The sequence below is a fragment of the Stigmatopora argus genome, chromosome 11 (genome assembly GCF_051989625.1).
Source record: "Stigmatopora argus isolate UIUO_Sarg chromosome 11, RoL_Sarg_1.0, whole genome shotgun sequence".
NCBI lineage: Eukaryota > Metazoa > Chordata > Actinopteri > Syngnathiformes > Syngnathidae > Stigmatopora > Stigmatopora argus.
In genome coordinates this window covers 6,033,314-6,047,755 of record NC_135397.1, presented here as the reverse complement: position 1 = coordinate 6,047,755, position 14,442 = coordinate 6,033,314, and the positions used below count along the sequence as shown (strand labels likewise).

The window sequence follows — 14,442 nt, the reverse complement described above, 5'->3', positions numbered from 1 at the left end:
TCAGTGGTTGGATATATCAGTAAAAAGTATGCATCAGATAGAAGTTGGCAACCACCAAAAGGGTTATTTTTCAACATTTCATTCATCTTCTAAACTACTCAACTGCCTTCTTGTGAAGCGTGTCATAGATACAGCATTTTGAAGTTACCAAATATGGTTTGATTTCCCATACAGGGCTACAAGGCAATAAAACATTACTTTTTCTTGGACTCAGCGGTATGAAACACAGCTGTTAGTCACTCATTTATCTTGCAGAAGTACAAATGAGGATATGACAGTTTCTTTTTTCTTTCCTTCTCTTTGGATACTTTGTCATTAAAGTTAATTTCACGTTCAGAAGCATTATCGCACATGAGAATATTCATTCATTTTCAACACTGCTTGTCCACATCAGGGTCACAGGGTACTGGCTACACCCTAGAATGGTCACCCATCAGTCTTAGGGCACACATAGAGACAAACAACCATTAACACTCACAATCACACTTCCACTGAGTGGGAATCAATCCCACGCTTCCCACACTAAAATCAGGCAAATGAACCCATCAGGTGGCTGCACTTGACAATAATACTACTAAAACATTGTCGTTTGCTGGTCAGAAAACCATACATTAGAAGAAAATGGTGTTGAAAAAAAGAACTATGAACTCGTATTTATGGAACATTCAGTAATCTGAAACTCATTACTGTGCTCCTCCTTTTTGTGGGCAGATATTCCTGTACATAAAATTTCGCTGTAGGTTCTCAAACTATAGTGTCCAATTTTGTGTTGGAGTTTGCAGTATTTGGTTGAAGTCATAATATTACCTCAGTGGCGCATGAGGCAATACAGTATCCCTCTATGTCTTCGGAGGCAATGGGAAGTCCCCGTGTCTGTGTGCTGTTTGACTGGACTGTTTGAGTAATGCAGCCTGGGATTAGGTGGAGTAGCCTCACAGCAGCAAACCCTCCCTTACGCGAGACTGCGAAGACCCATACAATCGAACGTCTGGATCAGAAGCGCAGCTGGCTAATGTCCTTCTATTGTCGCAAAATTCTCATGCAGCAAAATGTCTTAAAAATAGAATATGGAATTAAGAACATTTTTCAAAACGGAAGTGAATACCTACCAGTTTAAAGGTCGCAATGCATACGGTCCAAGAGATTTTAAATTGTTGAACGTTTGCAAGATTTTTTTTTCTAACTTTATTCAAATGCAGTGGCTTTGTTTCCTCAAAAGTGGTTAAAGATGGCAATATAATGGTAAAACTTATTCACATCCTGTGGTTTTGAATTAAGCAGGTGCGGTCTACTTTCGGATGCAGTGGTGCGAAATTACAATATACTATAGGTTTCAATGCAGGAACTCTACTGAATTTTGATTGGAACAACAGCTTATCAAAGAAATAATGATTAGAAATATTCTTTTTAGAGGTATGTCTCGAAACAAATGTAGTAAAATGTAAAAAAAAAATATATATATAATGATGGTTGAGTTGGCTTGATGGAAATAAAAATCGGATTGATTAGTTATAGTACGTACGTAATTTAAAAACTCTGAACTCGTCGCTGGCCTTGTGACATCTAGGCTCATAGACCGGAAACAAGTCTCCTGCTGGCTCAAGGCTTACAATGATGATCAAACATGACTCAACATGATGTCTATTTCCACATTTGGGCACTATTATGACTTATGCTCAATTTCCTTGAAAAGAAAGACTCCTTTGTTTGTGGAGTACACTTCCCCTAATGTTTATAAGGGCAAGTGACTATATCTGATGTTAAAAAAAACTACCTCATAAAGACCTGGCATCCACATACAAGCAGATCATACTTTGGGTCATGTAGGCTTCTAAACGCAAACTCCTTAATTTGAATGCACTTTTTCACGAATTCCATCAATCAGCGGTAACGTTATAAGAAACACTGGTTTGGTGTAAATCAATTACCAAGTTTTATTGAATTAGTGTTCAGCGGTGGCAGGAAAACCAACCCACTGTGGCACATGACAACATTAAATCATGTAGCAGATGTTATGAGTGGAAATGACTGCAGTTTAAAAATGATTGATGCTGGGGCATGAAAAGAGTAAGAATTCATGATGGTGACAGAAGGGTTTAAATAAATACAGTAACTCATGTAGTGTCAAAAGAGAAAAAAGGTGGCATCCTTTCCTGAAGCTATTTTAATGTAAGAGATTAAAAAAAAAAAAAAATCAACCCATAAATTTTAAATGTAGTCGTTTAAAAGATTAGTCTTGACTCATTCAGTACAAGCAATGAGTGGAAACAAACAGAGGGGAGACAATTATTAATTACTAATGCAGTAATAATTTCACAAAAAATAAATTGTGCAAAAGCCACTGACCTTACTCTTCACATAATATTTCACACGGCTCCAGTGCCCTCTCCCACAGGCCCTCTCCAAAAAGTTCCACCAATGGTGGAAATGATTTGCTTGGAATTTCAACACCGCTTCCCGTGGTTTCTGCTGGCACTGAAACGTTTGTTTCCGCAAGCTTCCAGGAAACCGACCTAGGACAGATGAATTGATTGAAATGTAAAGACTGAAGGTTCTGTTTGCATCTGTAATGCTTATCTGAGTCGAAGCACAAATGAGTCAACAGCAAAGAAATGGGATTCCGATTCGCTAAATTGACCTTAAGGCGAGGGCTTAGGGTGCCACCTGCCACTTTGGCATACACCCATATGTAGCATTCGGATTACGCTCCATGAACCAGGAAGTCGGCTGCAAAGCTAACTATCAAACACAAATATGCTACTCTCTTAAACAGACCGTTTTGGCTGATTTTTCTATGTCATAATACAAAATACATGACCTGAATGTGTTAGTATCAATGTCTATTCGGTAACAGTGATGACTTGCTTGCCATTTTACCCGGCAAGCTTAACCCTTGCAGATTCACAGGTGAGTGGTTTCAAATTTGGTTCCACCCAGAATCTTAAATTAAGTCATGATGAACTCCCAGACACGAATGCACTGTATAATATATATGTTTAAATCATGTGTATCAAACTTATTTTTTGTCCCGAGCCACATCTGAGTTACTTTATTTGGATATTAATTTAAAATGATCAATAGGGTGTGTATTCATCTTTCTATTCTATATTATTCTGCCATGAAAGGTGTCAAATAAGTCCGGACGTGTGTAAAACTGTCACACAGCAAACAGCTGCTTTGAGTGTTTCCGAGACGACGGCTGCTGCAGTTTAGTGTCCTTGGAAGGGCTCAGCTTGAAACCTGTGTCCGGTCCTTCGTCTCAGCATGCACTGGTGCAGACTGACAGATTGCAAGTTGAGAGAAGTCTTTAACCCCTCCCTCCCTTCCAATTAACAAACGTGTGTCCTGTTTGCTACTTATTGCAAGAGAGCATTGAATGATTGATTGGAAATTCACTCATGGTTTGCTAAGCAGGGCATCCGTTTTTGGGGGGGGATTCATTGTAAGAAATATAACAAAACAATTGCACTGAAATATTGATTTTTTTTCAGAACTACACTTATGTAGCATAACGTAAAAGTTTTTTGAACTCTTTAAGAGCTCTTTAAGAGCATATATATAACACTGCAACTGTTGTTCTCAGGTCTTGTGTTGCCCCACCGGACTGCGATTACGCTTCATTAAACCATTTTCACTTTTATTGTGTTAGTGTGTTGCTTCCAGAATCAAATATTTATTGTTTTTTTTTTTCAATCTGGGAAGTTTTTAACTTGAATCCCACAGAGTGAAGCAAATCCTCTGTGGTTAACAATAGGGCAAGAGCAGGACTTATGTTAGGGTGATATGCTCGTGTCCCAGGAGACAAGCCATCTGATAGTCCATCTGTTAAGCAGGTATTATCAGGATGGGTCACAGGTGAACCACAGATGGTAAATGAGAGTAAGTATCAGTTCACCTAGAACAGCATGAGGCCAAAGAGATCCTATGCACTGCTGGCATGCTTTTCTTCTTCCCCTGTGCAAAGCAACCACTGTATTTCATTGAAAAAAAAAACATGGCTGGTAAAAAAAAGGAAAGTAAGAATAATTTCAGGTGTTGATTAAACTAAATTAGATTTTAATGTCACATTTTAGAAAATGCTTATATTTCAACATGCCACTCTTCTTTTTAATGCTCCTCAAGATGTACATTATAAACACCTCTCAAGCGCCTTGAAGGTTGACCACATTTAGGCCTATTAAGTATGTTTATTTGAGTTCAGCTCAACAACAAAAGCCTCATCATCTGACTTTCAAGGGAGATTTGGGGTGTGCACTCAGGAAAACACAGCCACTTATTAAAGTCTAGACGCAACATAAAACCATCAGAAGTCCTGCAGTAAGCACTCTAAAGACTCTCATGTACTCAAGAGTCAGTGTGTGCCCAACCACCATGGTTTTGTGATGCCGCCTGAGCAGAGATGGGAGGGATTTTAAACAAATATCAGTACTTCCAGTCAAATGCTTGGTGACAGAGCAAAAGAACGTCCCGTCACGTGACGCTTCACGAAGACAATAACATACCAAAACCAAGGTCCACCGAAATGAAAGAAAACTAATGTTAGTTTTTCTTGGCTATTATGAAATACTTACAGATACCGCAGTGCTTTGCTGTGGTTGCCAAGACATTCCATGTCATTTTGGGGATCCTATCTGATCTTACGTAGAGATGGGTGGAACTAAGCTACACACTCTACTGGTCGAAGTATCAATAAGGCATTGAGAAGAAGTTGCCTAAAAGCCTATAACATCAAACTCTGCACTTTCTATCTCGTCCTTTTTCAGTGTAATGTTCATCCTGTCAAGAGTGAGCTGGCAAAAATGCAAACTAAACTCTGGACATGTCCCTGTTCAATTGCTAGGGACATTAAGGACACTGACCTCCATTGACACTCAAATTCACATGGTTACTAAATGGGAACTCAACTCACACCACCTGCATGGAAAGCACCAGGCACTGGAAGGAACAAGTTGAAATGAACTACAACCACCAAGCTACAGGGATGTGATTAGTTTTTTTAGGGTAATCCGTCCCAGGGACCCGCATGTAGTAATCCAATGGATCAACAATAAAAAAAGAAAAATATATATTTCTCCAGAGTGATTATTGTATTAAGGTTATAATTTGCAGATGAAATGAAACAAATACAATTCAGAGAATGCTAAATATATTGCACAACCACTTTCATAGTGCCACTAAAATAAATAACAAGTTTCTTCCTTTTCTTAGGAGGTCAATGATTGCTGCCCCAAAATTGATTAGATCCATCAATTGCAGGCAATGAAAGAATATTCCATAAAAACGAGAGGAAAAACTGCCCTGTATGGACTATAGCTAAGCACAGAAAAAGACACACAACATATTCCCTCAGAAAGATTAGCCCATGATTTTAAACAGCTCTTCCTAATAGAATTACAATCAAGCAGGCATGGAGCCACTCAATTCAGCGGATCATGGGTACACTTAATGTGGGCTCTCCTTATGTTGGAATAATGATTCAAACCTTTTAAATCATTATTAGTAATATTTAATTAAAAAAGGAAAAACATCTTTCAACAAACTCTGCTTACAACTTGCAAGGAAAATGCGATGCGACGCCGTCTTAGTCCACAGTGCATTCTGAATTGCAGTAACTGAATCATTGTATTTAATCGCGACACTCGAAAAACATGGTTATGTAATCAGTACAATAACACCCTCGCTGGTTAGAAAACAACAGTGTGAGGAATGCTTTCAAGGTAAACAAAGCAAAGCCGTATTTTCAAACAATAATGCGATTATCGCCATCTTCTGCTGGAGTCCCGTCAAAACAGTCCCGTTGTGTTCTGCCGAAAAGCGTGTGTGAAAACAATGTGTCCTCGAGCTGTGGGGCCTTGAGGAGCCGATGTGGAGGAAAAGTGTCCATGGTTCATGAATTGGTTTATAGCCTTATTACTTATTGAAAAATGCTTACAACACATATAGAATATTCCATAATAATTCTAACATTCCCTCCTTTTACTATATGTTTGTTATTCATTTTATGACAAATTCAAAATGAGAGGGATATCACCGTTGGCTGTTTTAATTTTACCCGCTTAGGCTCTACTCGTTCGGCAGGTCTGAAAATCAGAAAATAAGATCATTTTCGTCCAATCCATCCTCGTAATTACCATGCTCCTGGAATTCACTGTTAGTGTCAGCACTTCAGTAGGAGATATAATTCATGCAATCTGGAATTTGTAGGGGCAATCGCAGTGGTTATAAGTCGGCTCATCAAAGATCTTAAGCAGGGCATTATACAACACCCACATAATGTCAAAATCGTAGCAAAAAGGCTACCACAAATTAGGCCAAATCATTATTAGTGAGGCCACAAATCTGTCAGCGGACATTATTCTACTCCAGGATGCTTTTTCATCTTGCGGTTTAGGGTCTGCAGGCCATCGTTGGCCCTGGTGTGGGACCCAGTGGGGGGCGTGTTGTTGAGTGCAACATTTTCAAACGTTGCATACGCCCCCTGCTCCTTCAAGAAGCATTTCAACCGCTGCACGATCCTGGAACGCCGTCAGACTAGTGGCTGCCAGTTGTTCCTTTATCGCCACAAATCCCTGTTCAGTATAATTTCCAAGTTTTTGGACATTGTAATGCAGGTAATTTATCCAATCAACATTTTTGTTTGGAGTAATTAAAAGAAAAATATACTCCCAACCTGCTGCGATCTGATTAGCCAACTTATACTCATCCTCGTGGATGCCAATCGCATCAATGTATCACCCTCTCTCCATGCGACGCCGTCGCGAGGGGCCCGCCATCATACCGGATTTCTGTGCAGCCAATTGTATCTCCTCTACTGTAGATGGAAAAACAGACACTGGTAATAGCAGTGAGACCAAGGCCCAAAGTCCTGCTGTCATTTTGGCAGGAGTCGTATAATTTGTTTTGACCCCACCACCACCATAGGTCAGAACGTGGAATCAGGGGTGTAGTCTGTTTTAGGACGTGGGCACACCACGTCACATTTATCGCTCCCAGTGCCGGTCCGTGCCCTGTGAGGGCTAAGCAGGTAAAATGATTAAACGCGACATGTGTTGAAAAGTTAGGCTTGTCCTTTGCTGCCGTTGTAACTGGGTAGACATTATTCCATTTCATACATTTTGGGCTTACATCTTTTGTCAATATCAATTCTTTGAAAAACGATACAGTATGTACAGATATTACAGTCTGGCAAAATTCGATTCAATCCAAGATCAATATATGAGTACAGTTCAATGAGCCTTTATGCCACAATAATTGGTATAAATTATTGTAATAAATATTGGTATAATTCTAATTATAAATTATTTCCTCTTTTGTGTAACACTTCTAAACAGAACTTGTAGTATGAGACCTTTATATAACACTAAAAATTTTGCATTATCTCCTTTACACAATCAGGGGTAATTTGCGCGGGTACTACTCTTAAGAGAGGTCGGCCCCCCATACATGTTATACAGGTTTGATACAGGTTTGATTTATAATAGCTGCATTTTCCATCAACAATAACCAATTATTTCTTACCGCCTCCCGTTTGGGAACTCCCCGTTGCAGAAATGAATTCTCTGGTCATCTCAGATTTTAATTTTACTATGGCGGATCCGGGTGTTTCCATCTCCGACGACCTTCTTACCCATGGACTTAGGAAAAACGTCAGACAAAGATTCACAAGTTAATTTGTCAGTCTGAATTATGATTTGTAATGCCCCACCGTATGGGTTAATTTTATCGAAGGCCTGATGGTTTTTTGCACACGTGTGTCATCCAAGCTTGCCAATCTAGACCAGTTTCTGCAACAAGGTTTCCCCAATCTGTTTTAGGACTGTTATGTACCACACATATTCCATGTGTATCCTTTGAAATGGATACGTAGCTTTTGTAGCTTGACATAAGGGGGAATCGTCCGTGTTTTTGCCATATATCTGCATATAGATTGAATATATAACCTCCCCCTTTTTTGAGGCATGAAATTTACCATGACTCAAAATGGCAGCCCTCCCAGATAAGTCTTTTGTTTTTGTTTAGTCCCCCAGGTTCCCAAAATTCCCCATTGCAGAAATCAAAAAATTTCATTTGGCGAAATTCTTTTCTTTTTGTTTCTGTCCTACTCTGCCACCGCCGTCCTTGAAAGGCTTATCAGCGATTTCAGAAATATTCCACCTTGATATTAGAATATTGATATATCTTGGTGGCTAGCCAATTGAAACACAAAAGACAGACACTCATCCACGCTGGCACTCATAATCTTTGAGTGCTCCCCCAATCATCCACAATTTTGGTTTGTTGGAGTAAAACTGGAGTACCCAGAGAAAACCTACGAATTCTTGAGGACACCAGGAATACTCCACACTCCGGAAGGTCTGGATCCACTCCGCATTAGTAGATCCTCGAACCGCAAGATTGATGCCTGAAGAAACTAGATAATTAATGTATTAGATTCACATGCCACATATCTAAAAATAGAAATTTGTTCAATTGCCACCGCCCCTTACCCCATTCAGTCAGCATGTAGATTGCCATGCGAGTGGCTGTGATTAACTATCTATTCGCCAATAAGGCAATAACGGAAAAGTTGTGACACATTGAAACACACACACACACCCTTTTTGTATTTTAACCGTTTGTAAAAACTTTATCTCACCCCCTTTCTAATCAACCCATCTACTTAAAGCATTTCCCCAAGGTTGATATTTTATAATTTGGAGATGTTATTTTTAAAACATAGACATTATTTCATCACTTGTTTCACACCATGGAAGGCCCTACCTGAATTTAGATTTTTTTGTTTGTTTGTAGATATTCCCCTTTATCTAAGCTTGTTATTGCCCATCGTTATCACCGTAACATTCAGTTGTATTAACCCCATAATTGCAATGCAGTAAGTTTTGGCTAAATTCTTAATGTGTATGCCTCTAAAGCAATAGACAGTAATAACGTCCCAATAGTCATCAATTTGACCTACCAAAGCATACGCCCCCTTCAGGTCAAACAAGGAAAGTCTTTTGTGCACCTAAAGACGCTCCATGTTTCTTCTAGGGAAACTATGCCTATCCTTAACCAATTATCTTATCTACCCCAGCCAGGTTCAATTTACCTAACAATTTGGACGAATGCCATGAAATTTCTCATTTCCGCATTGTTAATTTCATGTCTGATTTCTTTAACAACCAAATAACTCTTAATACCTAAGACATAAATTGCAAATCACCCCATACTATGTTTACTTAAGATAAGAGCCATTTCTTATAGCTCCCTGTTACCACAAGAAAAATCTACAATAATTAAATTAGTGAAATCCACCTTTTACTAGGCATTTCCTAATTACAATTTTCAATGCTTAATAAAGGACCCACAAATTGTAACCAATATGCCATAATATTGTAAAAAAATCCATTCATTTTTCTTTAACCCAGCCAATCACCTATATTAAAGTAAAAAGAAAATAATAATAACAGTATTATTCCTAATTCCAAAGCTTTTCCCAAATCAATCTTTGCCAAACAGAATTTCTATCACCTCGAAAGACATTTCTGATTAAATCCCAAAAATAAATGCGAAGATAATCGCGGAACTCTGCATCCCTTGCAGACCATGTTTTGTTCTTATTCTGAAATGTTTAAACGGAAGCGCGCCCTTACCCGCTGACTGTGACCTTCACGCTCGCTGCAGAAGCAGCAGCCTTATCTTTTGTTTACAAATTCCAAAGTGCTCTCTTTTCTTTGTGTCCACTGCTTCCCCTCCCGTGCCTCCTGTGAGCAATTATTTTTTAGAGAAGACTAAATTAATTACTCTCCCGATAACCAACTATATCATCATATCATCATAGTTTGCCAAGACCCCATAATTATAATATGCTGCAAGCACAACTATAACATAGCAAAACCCATTTCTGCCCTCAAGTTTGCTTCAGCACCCCCAAGGCCAATTATTTTAATATTCAGCCGCACCAAAACAGAGCGCTCCCCCCGCAATCAAAGCATTATTCGGCAAGTTTAGAGTCTGACCAAAACGCAGTTTTGGCAACCCCGCTAAACATTTAATTTGCTGTTTTGTATTTCAAGTGCCAATATCTCCGCTAAATTTAGTTCCACTTCCCTCTGCTCAAATCCATTTCTCGTTTTGAGCAGGCCCCCCGACTAGTCATGCCGATTTGCCTTCACTTTTAGAGGCCCTGTTATTTGGGCAATCGCGGGATATATGACCTATTTTCCCACAGATCCAACAGGCCCTGTTATTTGGGCAATCGCGGGATATATGTAATATATATAAGTATAATTTGAATGAGAATGCAACACATTTGAATGAGCATGCAACACATTTTTTAGCTGCTCCTGATAAATGCTGCCCACCGCGTGGTCTTCAGCGAGGCCGCTGTTGGCCTTAAAACAAGCCGTCATCCTTATTTGATATTCTGCAAAAGGCTCACCATCCCTCTGTTTAGCTCTGCTGATCACGGTATAATTAACTTTTGTTTTAAACTTCCCCGTAACCCGATCAATCAGTTCATGCACTCTCAAATTCAAATTACCACCGTCATGACACAACGGGCCACCATCAGCTTATGGATTCGAACATCCAAATTTATTAGGAGCCTGCTCCTTGCCCACATTAGTATTAGCAACTTCGATCATGGGATATTGTTCAATAAACACATCACTCATTGGCGGCGCCCCAGGCTGGGGAGATAGCGTTTTCTCCCCATGTCCCCCACGGGCCCTCCCGACCTGGTCATATTTGTCGGAGGGGGCCCTCCTTTTTAACAACAACATATTTCTTCCCCACCGGGCAAGTCTCCCCGTCCTCTTTTCTGTGGAATAACACAGCCTCTGTGTTTCCAGTCCCAACGTTATCAACTGATTTAACCCATGTATCATAAACCAATAATAGGTATCATTATATCCCTCCTGCTCCATTTTGTTAAGATTTCCCCCATGCTTAGCACGTATTTTATCCTGCAGTATCAATATCTTATGCATATTAAGCTGGCCAGCAAATCCATCATATTTATCCATAAGTTTAGGTGTTTAACCCTTGTAGCGCTTTGATTTTCAACAATCCAATCTGTACACGGCAGACGCATCTTTGGATCGTCAATAGCCGTTTTACTGTTTCCACTACCCATTTTTGGAGTGGATTTGTGTGCCCCCGTAGTACCTTTTTTTTGTACACGGCAGACGTTTATAGACCACACCGTGTCTACCTGCTAGTGACTAGTATCCGCAGGGTTTTTTAAAATCGCTATCCCCAGGATGCGAGCCTTACTTCTCAAAATAAGGCCTTCGCGTGTGATGCCCTTCACGCACTCGGAACCCGTCAACAATATGCAGCCATCACACGCGGACTCGGCAGAAATGTCGAAAGATGCTTACCAAGAGGATAGTCGTCAACCGATTAGAAAACAGGCGCTGCTGAGAAATAGTCCGGCCTGGAAAAGGGATTCTCGCCGTGCACGGTCACTCCAGATATTAAACCGCAGCGTCTGGATTCCCTATCGGTTTGTTGACCCCGGCTACTCGAAGGACCAAATGTTGGAATAATGATTCAAACCTTTTAAATCATTATTAGTAATATTTAATTAAAAAAGGAAAAACATCTTTCAACAAACTCTGCGGCGAACTTGCAAGGAGATACAATGTGGCGCCGTCTTAGTCCACAGTGCATTCTGAATTGCAGTAACTGAATCATTGTATTTAATCGCGACACTCGAAAAACATGGTTATGTAATCAGTACAATAACACCCTCGCTGGTTAGAAAACAACAGTGTGAGGAATGCTTTCAAGGTAAACAAAGCAAAGCCGTATTTTCAAACAATAATGCGATTATCGCCATCTTCTGCTGGAGTCCCGTCAAAACAGTCCCGTTGTGTTCTGCCGAAAAGCGTGTGTGAAAACAATGTGTCCTCGAGCTGTGGGGCCTTGAGGAGCCGATGTGGAGGAAAAGTGTCCATGGTTCATGAATTGGTTTATAGCCTTATTACTTATTGAAAAATGCTTACAACACATATAGAATATTCCATAATAATTCTAACACCTTATATAACCAAAATGCTAGCATTTGTTTGTGTGTGTGTGGGTGCGTGTGTGTGTGTGATTCTAACTCATTGCAACCTTAAGTTCACTTTAAGCACAGCAATGACACGGCAGTACATGTTGGGTACATATCCACAAGACCTGCTGGTGTGATAGCACACCACATTAATAACCGTTACATTGCTTGAGCAACACTGAAGGTTGTTTAAGCCAGCTCAAATTCTTCGCGTTCAAACGAAAACTATAAACACTTGAAGAATGAAAGAATTTCTTTAATCTTGTGGAAAGACATGGAGACATTGAGAAGACTGCAAGGTGAAAGGAACAAGGCTGATATGTAGCTCCGCCGTGTAAAGGAACATGTCTCAGGAGTCCGGAGGTCTGGCCTGCTCTTCAAATGCCGTAGTGTTTGTTGCGGAATGTGCAATTATGAAGGCCAGGCCTTTGATCCAGGTTTTCCATCAGGGCTAAATTGTCCTCACATTGAACGCTGCAGTGTATCCTTGGGCACTCTTTTATACTCTGCTACGCTTTCATGTGCACCCCTCTGGAACTCAAAGCATGCCCCCTTGAAAAGTGAGATTGAGCCGTTCGTGTATGGCAACAATGGATCATGAGCAAATTACCGTTGAGCATGTGGCTATCCATACAAACGGTCTCTGCATTTTGTGACTACAAAAATTGATATACAATATGTATACGTACTTACATTTACACAAAAAGTAATTCAGACAAATTTGGATAATAGTTCACTATTGGGAAATATTAGACTTTTTTTTAGGTCTAAACCTATAATGGGTTTCATGGAAATTGCGGATAAACGCTGCACATTTTGATGACTCACACAATGTATGAACCACCGTGCATTCACACTCGAGGGCACACACACATCACTTTTATCCTCGTCAGGTCAAAGCCCCCCCCATTAGCCTGAGGCACGGAGATTACTTATTGCCCTGCTTGCGGAAGTGTGAGCCTCTCCTCTAGACTGAGCACATCACCAAAGAATGAGACTACACTGCTTTACTCCGATTCTTTTCATCTTGCAAGCGCCTGATGCGACGTTTCCCATTTCTCTCAAACATGTGAATGAATTCACCAATATTGGCAACATATCAAATATGCGAATGTCCCATTTCAACATATCACGTTAGTCGAATTTCATACGAAGTATAAGGTTTTTGCTGGGAAGTGTGTGGGCCTGCACATGCTTGTGTTCGAATCTGGTTGTGATTCTTTCCACATGCTCCCTTGTGTTATCTTCTCTTATAATAACCAGTACAACATCACCAAAGGGACTTTCAATATTCCAACGGTATTTTCTATGGCGCCCACTAGGTCCTTTTCCTTAACATCAAGGTTACTACACTTGGTTGCCCCCCCTGTCTGACTAGGGTATGCAGTAAATGTACTGTTAAGTACATACATTTATAGTATCGTAGAAAGGAGGAACACTGTCGGGCCTCCTTAGATCTTTGGATTGGTTGAAAAATAAGAAGTGAATGCTGCCCTCCTTGTGCCTTCAGGAGAAACAGTTTCCAATTTGACACATTTACTAAAGCGTTGTCAGACCTCACATTTAGACCAGCTGTTTATCAGATGTGCTTAAATAGGGCAAATTAGTCCTGCAAATAAGGTGTTGTGTTTAGAATGTGGTGTGCACTTTCTTTCATCGCTTGGGTTTTGGCGTTCTTTGAATACTGTAACAGGTAAAACCTCTGCCTTTAATCACCTGAAAACATTAGCCGAAGGAAAAAAAAACGTAATTGGTAACACCCAATTAGCATCAAAGTTTTTCCAGGTAACTATAGCCTAAAAAACAACAACAGGCTGCCGGTGGTCTGAGAGAGAAAAAAAGACACAAGTCGCACCTGAGTATTAGTCGCAGGCCCAGCCAAACTATAAAGTGTGACTTGTAGTAGTCTGGAAAATACAGTAATTGCCGAAAGGATCACCATCAAACAGTTGCTCTTGGAACACTATTGTCTAGTCACTGTGTATAGTACATGTACAGTAGCAGCTGTGTATGTGAACGATTTCTAGTTTGGAAAATGCTCTGGCCACCGGGTATATGCTTACCTTTGTAATTTTAAATTGTGAGCCTCAGGGAGTGTTTCCTTAAAAACTGTTCTCTTTGTACTTTTGTTTTTGTGAGTGACTCATCATCCCAACACTCAGCAGAACCTGTTTGAGTGAAGACTGGGAGAGCATTATGTGCTAACCTGGGTGGTAATTTCTTGTCTTCCTGCAACAGTACATTTATCACAAATCTGTCTCTAACTCTGGCATTATTCAGACACTATGGATTGCATGATTGCCAAGCTTGTTGGGAGGGTGCATTTTGGGCAAAATGCTTATATTTTTTGAGCAATTACTTTCTAAAAAATGGTCTTAAAACTGGTAAAACTATACAATTCA

The 14,442-nt window shown here is 40.1% G+C and overlaps 1 protein-coding gene across 10 annotated transcripts in view; it reads right to left on the bottom strand.

Moving 5' to 3' along the window:
• Positions 1 to 14,442, bottom strand: part of LOC144084422 (protein jagged-1b-like) — a 165,200-nt gene that overhangs the window by 39,650 nt on the left and 111,108 nt on the right. For 9 of the 10 annotated variants that reach the window (XM_077612824.1, XM_077612835.1, XM_077612833.1 and 6 more), the window contains one exon: positions 2,347 to 2,513. The gene's annotated coding sequence lies outside the window, so the exon portion shown is untranslated. Of the gene's footprint in view, positions 1 to 807; positions 825 to 2,346; positions 2,514 to 14,442 lie in introns of those variants that run through there. The other variant, XM_077612826.1, reaches the window with a different exon arrangement.